General features: G+C 41.8%; 1 protein-coding gene across 1 annotated transcript in view; it reads right to left on the minus strand.

Annotated features, from left to right (window-relative positions):
• The window catches only part of tead1a (TEA domain family member 1a), a 29,471-nt gene extending 19,880 nt beyond the window's left edge, over positions 1 to 9,591 (minus strand). Inside the window, exon 1 of the mRNA XM_076142589.1 lies at positions 9,363 to 9,591. The gene's annotated coding sequence lies outside the window, so the exon portion shown is untranslated. The remainder of the gene's footprint in view (positions 1 to 9,362) is intronic.
• Positions 9,592 to 16,922: the final 7,331 nt, after the last annotated feature.

Here is a 16,922-nt window from a genome sequence, read left to right on the forward strand (position 1 = left end):
CTGAGGGAAAACTCTGCTAGAGGATAAGAAAACACGCTTTGGTTTACGCTCAGAACCAATGTTAGGGAGTGGATCTGCAGGGTTTACTGGAGTTTGTCTTCGGATTCCCTCTCCATCCGCTCTCATTTCCTTTTCCTTTTCTACCTTCCCACCCTCGCTTTCCTACCGTCTTTCCTCTGCCCTCCCCCTGCAGATTTCCATTCAAACAACGATTCATTCATTCAGCAGGCTTTACTGTTGAGAACCAGCAACAGGATTTGTTCCCTCTAGACCATGACCTTGTGTGTGTGTGTGTGTGTGTGTGTGTGTGTGTGTGTGTGTGTGTGTGTGTGTGTGTGTGTGCGTGTGTGCGTGTGTGCGTGCGTGCGTGCGTGTGTGCATTGACAGGGGGAAGGGACCAACTGGCATGTTCTTCAAAAGAATTTGGATTCCGTGTGCCACGTTGCTGACAGAGCGAAATTAAAGGCAGTTTTGTGTGTGCACATCCTGATTTACTCCGCCCCCTGAGTGAGTTACAGTCCGCCAGTGACAAATTGTAATTATTTCCATCACGGTGATTAAAAACAAAACAAAACAAAACAAAACAAAACAAAACAAATCATTATAAGGAGGATGACTAAAATTGAAGGATAAAAGTGAAGCACACACGTCATGATGTCATCACTTCCCGAAAATCTCTCTGCTTATTCTTTCACTGTTCCATCTGAGGTGAGGAGCTTCATCATCTTCTCTGTCAGAAAATGTTAAAAATCTTATCCTGAGGAGATTCACCAGCATTCAAGTATCGTGTTTGATCCTGGAAGGACGACGCTGAAACGGTGACAATGGGCCACCAACATGTTCACTCAGGGACCGATTTTAAAAAATCTCACAGTTGTATCTGTCTCTATTGCTCTCAAGAGACAAATTCAGCCTTGATAGTTGCGAGTATTAAGATTCACAGCACCACCTGAACTTTATCACTATGTGCTGAATCTTTGTGTGTAAATAAACTAGTATAAGCCTGGATACACACCATTTAGTACTTATAACTTGCATGCTGTGATTAAGGCAAAAATGCAAGTAATCAATACACGATATACTGTATAATGTGTCAACGTACAAGGTGGACATATCACTGGGTGAGGAAATGCATGTGAATGTGGCTCAGTCCAACTTCAGCAACTTCAGAGACTTCACATAAGCTAGGTTACTATTATTATACATTTATTGTCTGAATCTGTGTACACATGAGGAGCACGTACTGCAATAATGTTATTCATACAACAAAGTACAACAGCGGTTATGAAATGTATATGGAAATGAGTTTCCTCATATTGTGTAACTTCAAAACTGACTTTGTGTTTCTATTTGTTTGTCTGTTTACGTGATTCTTTATATCATGTTAACACATCTTAACACCAAATCACATTTTGTGTAAATTGAGTTTTTTGCAAGAAATCAATTGAGTGTTACTGATTTCTCTATGAGATGAAGGCAGCTGATCAATCAGAGAGCTAAGATCACATTTAAATATTTATCATTAAGATAAATAAGGTATGTCATTGTTGTGAATGTACCAAAAGGCTGTGATGAATGGATGTTGGACAGGAGAGGAGAGGAGGAGAGGAGGAGAGGTCAGTCTACAAAGGGTTAACTGAAGAGCTACAGTAGAATCCAGAGACGAAGCATGAGAGGGCCCCAGCAGCAGATGGACACTGGAGAGAGACATTAGTCACACCACAATCAACTGTGACTATTGGGCGACTCCTGTGCACCATGGGCTACACTCGCCCCTTCTCTGTTTCCTACCTCCCTCTCCTCTCTCTCTCTCTCTCTCTCTCTCTTTCTCTATCTCCCTCTCTCTCCCTGGGCAGGCCTAGGCCGATCGAGCCAGGACACCAGGCATCATGGTGTTGGTGCCAGCCCTCAGGAGAACAGATACAGGGCATCCAGCCACAATCCTGCAGCTGCCTTGGGCTCTCCTGCTCTCCCCATGTCACTTCTCTCTCTCTCTCTCTCTTTCTCTCTCTCTCTCTCTCATTTCTTACAGCTTGTACCGGGTTCCACCTCCTGCCAGCCACATGTATGTGTTTGTGTCCAGGCAGTGTGCATAAATCCAATGCCGCCATATTCTCAAAACACACGCCAGAGAGGTTGTAATGAAATGTAACGATAGCAGTCTTTGAGTGTCTGCGACGCCAAGGGGCCCAGTGTGTGTGTGTGTGTGTCAACAGGGGGTCCAGTTGGTATACAAGTTGCCTGTGTTATCAAACGCAAGTCAGTTCCTTTCAGTCATTCTTCCATTGGACAACTCAACGGCATCTGTTTTAACTGCTTCCAGCAAGTACACACACACACATACACACACACACCCAAACACATGTTTATGCAAGAGGATTTTCTCATAATCCTCAAAGGAAACATTGTTCCACTTAACAATATTTTACCATATTTACAAAGGTCTCTTATGGCCTAAATAGAATTATTGTGCAACTGAGGTGGCAGTCTCAGATTTCTGCCTCGTACTCAAGGACTGAAACACACAAACAGACAAAACACAGATTTTTTTTTTATTACCAACTGAGTATGCAAATGTGCATTAAGTGCCAAATATCCACACAAATTCAGGGGCGCTTTGTTTTCTTGCCACGTAAAAAGCCTCCAGACAGAACGCATCATGTACAAGGTAAGATCTGTCATGCGCTCGCTTCAATCGGTATTTAAATGTCCCTGGGCTCTGAAGTGAGGTTAACAATCCGGTCCCTACGGTAACAAGACACATCCATTAAACACAGAATGTGCTGCTTCACCGTTGGATTGAACTTGAGGAGGTCTAATAATAAAGTGCAGCGCTTCACCTGTAGGTTTCCCTTACAGAAACCATACAGGTGAGAGTGCAAGTGTCTGTGTGTGTGTGTGTGTGTGATATCCTTACTGCTGAGATATTTACTTAACAATTTTCTCCACTGTTGTTGTTGTTTCTTCTTTCTTTCTACTCTTTGTTTCTCTCTTGTGTAACCGGTGAATATCGATACCTCCCGGATTTCTCTACAAGTGTCCGATTAAAGCTTTGCAAAGTGAAACAAGGTAGATTTGTAGAGGAAGAGGAAGGGAGCACAATTGGCAGACAAACCCAGCTACATCCTTAAATAAATAACCTAAGCAACTGCTCCACTCTCTTTCCTCCCAACCTGCATCTGTCTACAAAAAGCCAGAGCAAGTTTTAATGGACTACAGATGGAGTTCAGGGGCTAATTCCCTTTGTGTGTGTGTGTGTGTGTGTGTGTGTGTGTGTGTGTGTGTGTGTGTGCGCGTGTGTGTGTGTGTGTCTTGTAGAGCCTCTGTTAGCAAGAAGAGGATGTAATTGTGAAGAAAGAGACAGATAGATGGAGACGACAATTATATTTCCATATTAACGCAACCCCATAATGTTCCTTTTCTGGGTGTTGATGGGGGGTTCACATGTGAACATACACACATATGCACATGTTGGATTCTGTCTCAACACTATGGTCTAGAGTTCACACTTATTAAATGGTGTTGGTATTGCCATAACCTCCCCCGGCCCTTTTTTTTTTATAATACCGTTGGATACTCTGTGGTCTCTGTGTGTGTGTGTGTGTGTGTGTGTGTGTGTGTGTGTGTGTGTGTGTGTGTGTGTGTGTGTGTGTGAGTGTGAACGCCCATGAGGAACACAGATCAGATAATGTCTCGGCTCTGACTGGGCAAAGTAGAAGACCAAGTAGAAGAATCAAAGTGAGGGATGGAGAGAGGAGAGAGGAGCTTTTCTCCCCATCACGTTTCCAGGAGGAAATAAGCACTTCGCTGTATCAGTGTGCAATCTGTCACCAATTACAGTGTGTGCGCATAAATGGTAATGCTTCTGGTAATGAGAAGAGATGGTGAAATAATGAGGAGTGCATGCTGTGAATCACAGCCTCTTCACCAATCATAAAGGAAGTCTCTCACTCTCTCTTTCTGAAGTGTGTATCAGCACAGAGGAAGAATAAAAGCACCTCCACTGCTTTCTTCTCACTGATGCTTTTTTCTTACATGTGTCTTTGTTTTTTACCATCAAATCAGGTCAGACTCCAGACTTTAGGAAGGGTTATTATATTTCCGACATGATACAAGATGAACTAATCTGTAATGGATTAATTGTGGATGCGCTGAAGTGTGCCGCCGCCGCCGCAAAGGCAAAAATCGAGGACAGAACTGATGATTTCTTTTGAATTGGACTCAGAACACAGAATTCAAACAATGTCACCGATCATACAGACACACAGGCTGTGCTCGGGGCCTCGCTCATGCTCAAGTCTGCTTCATCTGGACGTTGTTGTCGTGTACTCCAGATCAAATACGACAACGTTTTCAGCTTCTATTTCAGAGCTCTGCCAGTTTTGAAACATGTCAATAACTTGCAAATAGAAGGTTTTTAAAGCTTCCTGTTTAATTTCTCCAACACCGCAGGGGTCTGATGCAAAGATTGACTGAATACTTAAGCTTTAACACTGCCGCAACGTATTCTGATCATTAAAGACATGACAGATCACACACTCAGCATGTTTACCTGCACTATAAAACATTGATTATACGGCAATTAAATACATAAATCCTACATTTTAAAACATCATGCAAATAATTAATGGGATTGAAAGTAACGGAAGTAGTAACAGAACTAGATTATAAACGTCTTGATGAGATTATGACACCTCCAGCTGCAGACTAGGCTCATACCGCCAATAGTGTCATGAGAACAGCGAAATCTTGCATTCTTCTCTACGCATTTTGGTCTTTAATAGCAGTAAGGACCAAGAGACTCCAAAGACAATGAAAGCATGAATCAGACCTGCACTGAAGTCCCAAAATGTGCCTCTAATAAATAAAAAACAACAATAAAACAGTTGTTAGTAGACGGCTCCAACTGTTTTAAAATGTCACATGATGAAAGGTTTGATTCTCTTCCTCTGTTCTTTAAGTTTGCCTTTGATTGTTTATTTCTGGTCTTCTTCTGCTCACAACTGGATAGAATTAAATACAGGAAGCAAGCAAGGAGTCAGGAGAGAGTCAGGGACAAGTGACTCCATATGACTTTCAGTGGCAAACTGTCAGATTGGCTTTGATTGAAGACGTTTGATTAGAGGATGGACATCGTGTTCAAGTTGTTTACTCCTCTAACATGAAGTCATTTAACTCTCTACTGTGTGAACTGTTAGATGTATTAACATGCTTACTGTTTGTTTAATTATCAGATGTGCTGTGTGTGTGTGTGTGGCTTCACACTCTTCTGCCTAATGAGCACAGAGACTTTGAAACAGAAAACATGGAAGGTAGCTTAGCGCAGCAACCAGCACTAACAAAGATAAGCAGAGGCATTCATCAGAAAAGGTCAACTGTATCAAAGGCTTTGTGAAAATGACTGTGAGTGTGTGTTTAGATGAGGAAGACTTAATTGTTATTGCACTTTCACACAACAACATGGATCCTCTGCAGTAAACCAGGAGAAGCAGGTAGCCATCGTCTACCATCGTCAAAAATTCAAACAAATTCTACAAATTCCGCCTCATCCTCATTGTTTTCTGTTAGGACCAACTACTGCCAGAAGAACCTGGATCTCTACTCCATCAAACAAAGATCTGGATCAAGTAGTAACCAACAAGTTTCTGTAGTGTGCAACAACTTTCCTTTCTGCTGTATACTAACTGCTAACTGCTATGCTTGTGATGCTACGAGCCGGCGTAACTCCAGACTAACTGCGACTACTAAACAACTTCACATCACGAGCTAACACGCTGGTTTATAGCTCCTTAAAGGTACGTTTCTGATGACGCACACTGTAGCCTTTACTGTGTCACTCAAGTGGGCGTGTCTATGGTATAACTCATGTCCAGGGAAGTGAGCAAGACGGAGGTGAAATCTAGACTTCCTGCTCACTTCCTGTTGAGGCTGGGAAACACAAGGCGGAGTCACGCCTCCTCCAACTGAGGGCCAGTTTTGGTGTGACTCGCCTGGCCTCACACCGGCTGTACAAACAGGCGGCTCCTGCTGATTCCATCCATGCTGCGGCTAAATTGCATTTTTTGCCTTTCAGCGTGGTTAAGACAAAACAAAGTGAATCATATTCCACCTGCGTTTCCTTAAGGGATCCTCTCTGGAGAACATTTACCCAAAGCTGAGGAAAGTGGAGGAAACAACAGCATAGAGAGAGAGAAAATTCAAGATGTAAATTTGACTTCACATCTGTTATCGGTGCTGACCCGGACCACAGACAGGACAAGAGTGAAACAGCTGAAGACGGGAGAGGAAAGATGGGGAACACAGACGGGGCAGACAAGCCAGCACAGGCTCTGCTGGCCTCCTGCAGCCACAAACCACCTCCTCCTCCTCCTCCTCCTCCCCTCAACCCCACCCCACCCGGGAGGACGCCTATTGTTCCCCCATTCCATAAACAAAGCCTGAACCCCCCCCTCTCCACACACACACGGGCCAGCACACCCGCCCTCCCTCCTCCCATGACCCTCCCCCCCTGCCCCACCCCGACACACTCACTCACCCCCCACACTGAATATCGTTGCTTTAATATACTAAACCCTCATCCTGACATTTCATTACATAGAACCCGACTTTCCCCTTTTTACACACTTCCTCCAAACCACACTCAGTTATTCTCTGCGTAACACAACCACAACACCGGGCAACAAACTGCAACAAAACCTAGAAAAAGGAAAAGATCATGAGATTATCCTTTTCCCCTGACCGGTGGCTAATCAGAAGACGGCATCTGCAGACCAAACACCCCCCAACCCTTTATCAGGAGTGTGTGGAAAGCTTGTTAAATTAAACAGTAAAGAAACCCGGAATTCGAAATTTCTGGCCATCAGATGGAGTGAAGCTTGGTGACAAACACTCCTGACGTCTTAGACTCTCTCACACACACCTGCTGCATCGCTTCGTTTACTCTGCCTCTACTTTGTCACCTGTTGATCCATGACAAATATAACGTGTAATCAATTCTAAAAAAAATAAAAGGCGTGAGGAGACGTTTACATTTACATTTGATCGTTTTGTATTTAGAAGATTAGATTCCTGCTCCTAATCCTCATTTCCTCAAAAAAATCTGTGTGCTGGATTTTGTCCTCCTGTTTAGAAATTAGACAACAGATGAAACAACAAGGAAGGCGGGGAGTGAACAGGCTGCCATCCTCAACTCTAACATATTGTAGCAGCATTGGTGAAGTACATGAACACACACAAACACGCGCACATACACAGCGGTTGTGACTAAAGCACACAGAGGCCATATGGTGCGTCCTCATCCACCGAAGCCTGTTGCTGCCGCAACAATAGGCTTGCTTGGCCTGGACAGCAAGAGGCAAACACACACACACACAGACACACACACACACACACACACACACACACACACACACACACACACACCAAATGGTCGTTAGTCAGTCAGTCTGTGTTGCTTAGGCCCAGAACAAACGCCTGGATTTGCATTCTGCACCTCCCTTCATCCTCCTCCTCTTCCCCCTCCCTTTCTCTCTCTCTCTCTCCCTCTCTTACACACACACACACACACACACACTTCCCTTGTCTCTCTACAGGTGCACGGAGCACTCAAAACAGATGTCAACGGACTGAAGAGAGAGAGGCAGGGGGGGGAGAGGGGAGATGGAAGGCTGTTTGCCCAGTGACTGACAAAGGTTTGTACACTCACAGGCCCAGACACAGCAGAGACAATGAGAAACACACACACACATACACACACACACTGCTTCTTCCTCTGTTACAGTTTATGGGTTCTATGATTTATCTTGCAAGATGCTCTAAAGGCGGTGAGGGGGAAGGAGGAAGGGGGTCTGTGAGAAAGAAGAAAGAAAAAAAAAAACAGAAATCCCAATTTACACTCAAAGCCGAGTTAAGATGAACACAACAGGTTTCAGAATGAATTCCCGTTTGTTTCCTTTTAAGATTTAGATTTGCAGCTCTTACGACACGGCGGTGGACATGTTGACGCATCAGTGGTGTTCAGTTTATCATCAGCTGCCACAACCAAGCACACACCAACCTCAACACCGATCAATAAAACACTTAGAGTACAAAGTTCTCCCATAAAATAATTGGATTTAGAGTATAAATACATTTTTTATGACATTTCTTACTCGGAGGACAAAAAATGAATCTTATGAATGAATGAATATCCCTGTGTTGTGAACTATTTATGAATTAAATTGAGTCTGACGATGCAAATTCTCAATGGTAGAATAAAAAAATAATGATCTCTATTAAATCATGTTGTTGTGCAAATTGTGCAATTCCAGTTCCAACACACGGATCAAATCTTCCTCCTTTTAAATCGGACACATCTCCTCCTCAACTGGTAGAATGGAAGCTTTTAGCTGTTTCAACTTCAAGACTATAATCTTCTCCAATAATTGCATTGCATCCCCATAGAAGCCTTTCATTAAGATTTAAAAAGGAAACTTCATTCACTGTAGCTGTTTGTCACTTTAAACTCACAACTAACCAGCACACACACACACCAAAACAATGATTGATTGATGAATTAAAAGTAGAAGAGAGAGTAATCAATGAAATCCAATATAGCATAGATTAACCCCGTATAATGTAAATGTATAATCAATGAATTCTATGTATCCATATTTGTATAAAGTGAGTTGCTGATCAGATTGCAGCTCCTCATTACAGTGAGAGATTCTGGTTTGAGGTGGCGGTGTATTTGCGTTCACACACACACATACATACACACACACACAGATCCACCCTGTGTGGTTCCGTTTGATGGGGGTTCTGATTCCGTATAGAATCAGCTGATTGCAGCAGGTAAACACACACTGGCTCTGTGCCTGTTCCCTCTGCCTGTGGCCTGTATGTGACTGGGGCCTGTGGAGGAGGAAAGAGGAAAACCCGCCGATGCAACAAGTCCCCCCATTCACCAGCAGCTTTGTTAACCCAGAAAACACAGCGGCGACACGGTTCGATCCCGATCGCGTGTGGATCAAACTCCGGCGATTGGATACGGGGAAGAAACAGAACCAGAAGAGGATGAATGTTGTTTATTATTATTTTTCAAAGCCGCCGGTAGATGTTTTATTTTGGTGAAAGGAGGATAAACTGAAGTGAAAGCGACATCCTCGGCTCTGAAGCTGCCGGGATAAGCAGGAATAAGCTTGTTAGACTTGTTTAACATCTATAAAGGCGTCGCGGGTGTCTGATCGGTTTCGATATTGCCGATATGATTGAAATTACACCTTGTGCAATCACTTTAAGGGTTTAAAAACAAACGAAAACGGAGTCAAAAGCGCAACACACAGGCACGAAGCAGAGGGGGGGACTCCTCCTGGAGAACTTACCTCGATTCAGACGCCTCTTCGCGGATTAATCCCCGCACTTTTGCTCGGATTTTGTGAGGTTACAGCATCGGGAAGACCTCCGACAACTCCGCTTTCTCCTCCGGTTTCGGGTTTGATGAAGGATCTGGAGCGCTGAGTGCGTAAAATGCGCAGCGTCTCTCCAAGGATGCGAAATATGCGCGGAATGGGAGCAGGAATGAAATGAACGCAGTGGACTGAGTTGAACGGGGCGGGGTGAGAGAGGGGCTGGCGTCACCCTGCATGGATGAAATGGAGTGAGAGAGAGAGAGGGAGGGAGAGAGAGAGAGATGGGAGGATGGGTGGAAAAAAGAAAGAGAAAGAGAGAGGGAGAGGGAGAGAGAGAGAGAGAGAGAGAGAGAGAGAGAGAGAGGGCCAGAGATGGGGGAAGGGGTCTGACTGTATGGTGCTGCGTTCAACAACAAAAGAAAAGAGTAGTGAGCCCAAACTCCATTCAGTCACAGAGGAGAATGGAGGAGATAAAAACACATGACGTGACAAAAGATGAATGTACACCACAAACACAATCAGCACAGTGTGTGTATTTGTGTGTGTTTGTGTGTGTAAGTTATATTGCTAATATTATATTTAAAAAACATTTTTTTCAACAATTTCATCCACAAACAAGGAATAGGAAAATAAAAAGAAGGAGTCCAAGAAAAAGTGCATATTTAAGATAAGATAGGAAAGATGAGATTTGTTATTTAAAGAAATTCAAAGGTTTTGGTCCATTTTTAGAACACACAAAGATGAAACACAAACACAGTAAATATCTTTTCAGGTAAGGACATATAGTAAAATGGTGTATTAGCTCATACAAGGATTCATAAATCCCTTTAAATCCTTCTCCTTGATCATGTCTAGTTTGGGGGATTCCTACAAAAGCCTCATCCTTGTTGGAGATGCACACACACTCCCTTCTATCACTCTTGTTACTGCCTGAACTTTAAAAAAACGGTTTAAGTGAAACGACTCCTCAGTTTGAATGCTGACCCCCCTCAGACCGCCCTGAAGGACCCCTGGGGCTGACGGGACCTCCGTTTGGGGAGACACTACCCTAACCAGAAAATCATTGTGGCTCAGATCTTTGAATGCAGCAAGCAGAGCCCAAGCCTCATAAAGGAGTTGTTGTTTACTACTAAGCTCTGCCTATCTCAGGTTTCACCCCCTCAGGCACCGCTGGACTGTCATCTCCCCTGTGGGAGGGGCTGTGACATAAAACAAACACAGATATGCCAGGGTCACAGCCGGGAACACCTACTGCAACCTAACACCACACACAGACCCGTTCGGCACATGGCAGCGCCTGTGCGTGTGTGTGTGATCACTCCTTACACACATACCCGCACATACGCCTGTGCCGACTTCTTTTTTAGTCCTTTGTTGTGTTTGTGGCTGCAGTTGTTGCACAGGCGTCTCGTTTACAGAGTGAAAGCTTTGCAGATGCAGCGCTGCAGGCTAGTGGGGCATTCGGCTTTATGACCCTGGGGTCAGCAGTTAGAGAGAGTTCTGACCTCAAAATCTGACCTCACCTGGTTTCCTGCTGATTTATTGAAGCTGTCACTGTGCTGTTTGGTTGTGGGACATAAGAATAGAATCAAATCACAACAAAGATCCACAGCAGAGAAGTAACAAAGTGAAAATACTTCATATATTTTCCTTTTCCTTTACTTTTGCCAAACTACAAAATAAAAAATGTATTTTTACTCGACAGATTACTGAGAGATTTCAGGATTAAGCGAGTAATATTTTGAGTAAAAAGGTTCTGAGAATAAAGTTGGAATGTGTTTTGAGAGAAAAAGTCAAAATGTTTCATACAAAGGTTTCTTGTTAAATGGCAACAGAGCCCTAGAGGAATCGTTTCCCATGACAATGAGCCCTCATGAATTATTTTAATAGATGTAAGATTGCATCACCTTTTAAATAAAGTTTAAAAAAAAATTAATTTGATTGATTGGTAAGATAGGTAAGTGCTTTTCCACATCTCACGGTCTGTATTTGGTCTTGAGTACAATAATTTCCTGTCACCTACATCCTCAAAAAAACATCCTCGACCCTGACATCTATAATAACTTCAGATCGTCTCCAGCCTCCCCTTTCTGTCAAAAACACTGTAACGTCTCAGCTAGCTCCATTTGGATTCAGATCACAACACAGCACTGAAACAGCACTCCGGAAAGTCGCCAACAACCTCCATCTCTCCCCCGATGCTGGCTCTCTAACCATTCTCATCCCCACTTGATCTCAGTGCTGATTTCAAAACCATCAACCATCTTCAAACCTCTCGCAAACATCACAGGCGCTGCCATCTCCTGGTTCAAATCATACTTCTCTTCTTAGTACATCAACATCAATAACTGTAACTCCTCCACAGCCCCTTGTCTCCAAAGGTGTCCACCAAGGCTCTATGCTTGGTCCCCTCTTCTTTATCCTGTACATTCTTCCCCTTGGTCACATCATCCGCCGTCATGGCTTTAATTTCCACTTCTACACCAAAGACACACAGCTCTATAGCTCCACCAAAACTATCACTATAAAATAAAACTCTGGAATCAAAGCAACTTTCTCAATCTGAACTGTAACAAGTCTGAAATACTTATTTTTGGTCCCAAATCACTCACCACATCCACCAATAATTGTGCCTTCACCATTGATGGTTCCACTGTGTCCATATCCCTTCATATCCATAAGTTTTGTGCCATTTTCGACCCTATACCCTTTCTTTTGAACCCTCAACTCCCTCCAAACGATGATACCTTTGCACTATGCCTCCTTATTTTCATATATGCTTGCTTTCTTTCCTCAGTTACTGTAATCACGGTAGCTCTTTTATACCATGTAATTTCTTAGTGTAATCTGATTTTAATATGTCCAATATGTTTACGTTGACGGACCTAAAATGTCAGGAAGAGCCCTCTTGTGGTCTGTGGAAAGTGTGGGTGCTTAATTACGGTTTTACCCAGATACATAGGAGCTGAGCTTAGGGTGCCATTTCCCTTATACAGAGGCTGAGAATGAACATTTTCTCAACATCTATTAGTCTTATCCATATGCCTCGTCTGTGTATGGGGCAATTTTTCTTCTTTTACTTCGTAATCTGTGATTTATCTTCCAATAACAGATAACAGCACAAACTTTCACAGTGTCTCAGGGGATATAAATGGGAATAACATGCACAATTCCAATTTCACGGAAACAGTGAAAGACAGAAAGATAGAGAAATGAAAACTGAATATTCACACCTCACTACACCCAACTAGTTTCCACCACTATCAAATGGATGAAGCATGCAAAGGTATTTAGCTCTCATTAGCCTTGTATCCAGCAGTTTAACTATTCCCTCCACTGTTCTATCCATTAAAGAGCAGACAGACAGTTGGTGATGAACAATACTCTATCTTATCTTATCTTACCACAGCTCACCTCACCTCACCTCATCTCACTTGCGACTGGTTGTGGGGGATTCTGTCTGAAAGTGAAGGGTTGATTTTCCACAGATGGAAGGTGGACACGGACATCTGCTTTGCCCAGGAGACAACACTGGATGACAGAGGTGGTCTGACAGCTCAGCGGCAAACCGTATGGGTTACATGCAGATCATTCTTAATATTACAGAACCAGTGTGGCCATGGAGATAAAGGGCAAAATCACCTATATATCAATATCAAAAACAATTAAAAAAACACAAATAAAGGGGCATTTTTGTAGGGTATCCATTAGTTGGATGTCATAAATACATGTGTGGTATTTATTTACCTTATTTATTATTTTAACTGCCTTTATTTGAGGTTAAAACAAATGCCTCAGTATTTTTCTGATCCTTCAGTTCCATGGGAGTCTGCATTGCTTCATTTGTAATCTCTCTGCAGTTTAGATCAGATAAGGAATTTCTGTGATCAGTTAAGATGCAATCCATTTTTTGCATTGAATGACATCATACTGTAACCGAAGGAGTAAGGAGTTAAGTACTGGAGAGAACTAGAGAAGCCGATGTGGAGCCCGGGGTTGTCATCCTTGGAGGCCCGATCTCAGGAAAACCAGTTTTGACGCTGTCCCACATTTGACGGAGGGGGGAGGGAGTACACTAATCTTCTTTGCATGTATTTTGCAGATCTGGAACAAACGTATGGCCGTACACCCTGAGGTATCCTGTGGGAGGTACTACAGGACTTTGCTTCCCAGGGCCGTTGCTCTGAGCCAGTTGGCCTCGGCGCACTTAGAGCAACAGCAGTATTTGCATTCTTGGCATTAAGTCAAGTACGTTAACGGAGCACAATGACAAGGAAATGCTTCGACTCTTCTACTGTATACGGTTTGCATGGAGAGTATAGTAAGGAGAAGAACGGAATAAACAGTTTTGGGAACATAAGAGCAGAATTAATACAAAGAGACAACATAGTTCATATTAATATCAACTGAACTGTGATCGTGACACTTGAGTAAAATTGCTTTCAAAGCAAAGCAAATTGAATTGAAATGAATAAATGTGAAATTGAAAGAAGGTGAGTAATCAAAGCAATGCTTTATGAATTAATCAAAGTTTTATCTAATGGAATTTATTCTCTTAAACAAAATTAGTCCTGAACATGAAAAACCAAAGTGCTTCACCGAAACCTTGAGCTTTGTTGTCATACCAGCTTTTTTATCCAATGGCAGGCATGACAACATCTACACAATGTGGACTTCAAGGCCCACTTTAGACCTCTTTTTATATAGAATTCCACCTATTTTATTCATGGTGTATCTGCCTTTGCTTGTGCATTCATTCATTTCTTTCTTTCCTTTTTGATTTATTTTTTTAGCCTTGGACCTCGCCAAATTCAACACAGAGCATTACCTATGGGAAATGAGTTCTGTGCCACAACTTTATAATGACAAATCCATTTGTAACACCTGACAAAGCATGTGCATTGCATCCATGTTGTTGTTCTTGCAGTGTACAAAATAAATAGTCCATTTTCAGTTTTGTGCATATTGGAAAGTCCTACCATAACACCTTACCTGTATATGGCTGTGAAATATAGCAAAGCACTCTGAAAGACTTGGAAAACCTCAATAAACTAAACATTTAAACTAAAGACATTAAAGAAAGTGCTTTTATAAAACACAAACAAATCAAGCTGTTTTGAATGTGCATTACAGACTGAGTAGCCAAGCTCTCAAGTGTTGAGAATGTAACAGGTGTAACCACATATATATACATACTTACTTATATGTCATGTTTAGACAGTCTCAGTTACAAACTCCTTGAAACTCTTTCACCTTGCAGTTGCTCTAAAACAAACAACTCTCATCCAGAATGCTTACATGTACATTTCAGCCTTATGTGCCATCTGTACTTGTGTTATAGTGTTCTTGTGTTGTGTGAAGTTGTGTATAAACTCCCCTCATTTTCTGCTTCTGAAATCTCTTCGCGAATGTAATTGACTTGACTTGTTGCATCATCACAGAGGGACCACTTAGCTTCATTAGTAAAGCTCTCCTTGGAGACTGCAGAAAGGAAATCACAAAGAACCCGAAGCTGCTTTCTGAATATTCTAAATTGTTTTTTTGTTTTCCTCACTTGCCCCACCTAAAAGGAAAGTATTTAAGAGAAATGAAACATCCTCCCTCCTTACCAGTTGGGTCTGTGCTTGATTTCTTGGTTTTATTGATTCCTTATTGATTGAGTTGAGTCCTTTTTAGTTGTTTCTGCTCACTCTCTTCTTAGAATACTAGGAGTAAAGAATGTTGAATATGAATTGAATTCTGTGGCTCTGAATGTTTTGTATTTTCCTGACAAAGCCTTAATGCACTTTGTTAACTACGAATAAAAGTGAAAGGAGAAATGTTAGGGCACGTAAACACACAAACCTGGATGCTGCTGACAGAAGAACCCATCCTGCTCTCATCTGTAACATTACCTTTGTAGAGCAGAACATTATTTGGCTAGAATGCCGAGCCTTTTATCCAAAGCCACCTAACACAATAATGCAGTACTTTATTGATCCCTGCGAGGAAAGCAATCTTTTTTTTCATGCCTCTTTTCTAGAGGAGGTCAGAGGTGAGGGCAGCACTTCAGGAGCTGGGAGGTTTTACTCAAGGACACTTTAGATGTGTAATGCACCCGCCTCTCTTTTATAGCCATTATAATTGCATTATTTCACATCATTTCATGTCATTTTATATCATGGCTTTGTTTCCAATTGATTTGATATTGTCAAGTCTTTTGTAACATTTGAACTTAAGTGTTGAATGAATGGAATTAATGAGTGTGTGATACTGTATGTGATCCAGTGAAATCCCAGAAGACATTATTAGTTGTTGCTTGTCTTATCTCGGTCACACTTGAATCACATTTACAAAAAGTTAAGGCCAAATTAAGACAAAAGGGGAAGATCAGTCAGAATATTTCACCTGAAATAACATGACTTCCAATTGGACTGGAGACTTGACTTGGACATCACTGACTTGTAACTTTACATGGACTTGAACCATTTGACTCAAACACACCCAAATTCCCAAAGCAAAGAGGAAATTATGTAAATATATTACCTTTATCGCCATGATCAGTTAAACCTCTTGAAACTGAGGTTGTTTACATGTTTACTTTCCATCCAATTCATGTTTCATTTGCCACAGAAAAAAAACAAGAAAACCCTTTACTGTACCTGACATGACTTTCTAATCGAGAATGAGAATAGAATTAACTCTATTAATAATTTATTTAACCCTATCTGTTTCTAGGACGTTCTTGAAAATAAAGTAAATAGATAAATAAGGCAAAAACTTCTAAAAAGTATAGAAAGTAATTATTTCAGACAATTCTTCTCAAACTTTTTTTTGGAATCCTTCACACTCCATTTGTAAATGAGGAAGGAATTTGAACCTTCTTCCTTCCTGTCTTGCTTGATTTGACTTGTGACTTGAGTGGCAGGGGGACAGGGGGAGGACACTGGTTCAGATGCATGCCTGTTTAATCTTAAGAGAGAATCTTTCTTTATGGCCCATATGTTATTAGAACAAGACACATCTCTGCCCTTCTAGTTTTGAGAAATATAATAACTGTAAAAGGAATAAAATGCGTCACCTTCTTGTCCTTCATTCAGGAAGGACAAGGTTTTATTGGAAATGTGATATTTATGAGAAAGTAACCACTGTCAAAATAGCATTTACATGTCTGCGTACAGTATAAGGCTTGGACATTAATGAAGCAATTTCACTGCATTTAAAGGGTTAACAATTTGGTTTTCTGAGCAAGAGGAGCTCATTGATAGACAGGCGGATCTGAAAACTAACTGTTCTGTGTAGTGCTAAGCAATCCAGGCTTGTATATGCGGTCTAATGAGGTTAACAAGGTCTAACGTGGTTTAGGTAACAAATGAATCTTAGTTGATATCTTAAATATCAATACAGACTTGAGAAAGCCTTTATCTGTCAGTCTCTGGTAATCCTATAAAAGTTTTTTATAATAATTTTATAAATTGTTTTTACAGTTAGCCCTTATTCTGGTGATACATGAAAGCTTTTACAAAACATTCCCAACTCCATTACTGTGGCATC

This window comes from Genypterus blacodes, unplaced genomic scaffold, assembly GCF_046128005.1.
Source record: "Genypterus blacodes isolate CSIRO-AG114 ecotype Tasmania unplaced genomic scaffold, CSIRO-AGI_Gbla_v1 ptg000021l_1, whole genome shotgun sequence".
Taxonomy (NCBI): Eukaryota; Metazoa; Chordata; class Actinopteri; order Ophidiiformes; family Ophidiidae; genus Genypterus; species Genypterus blacodes.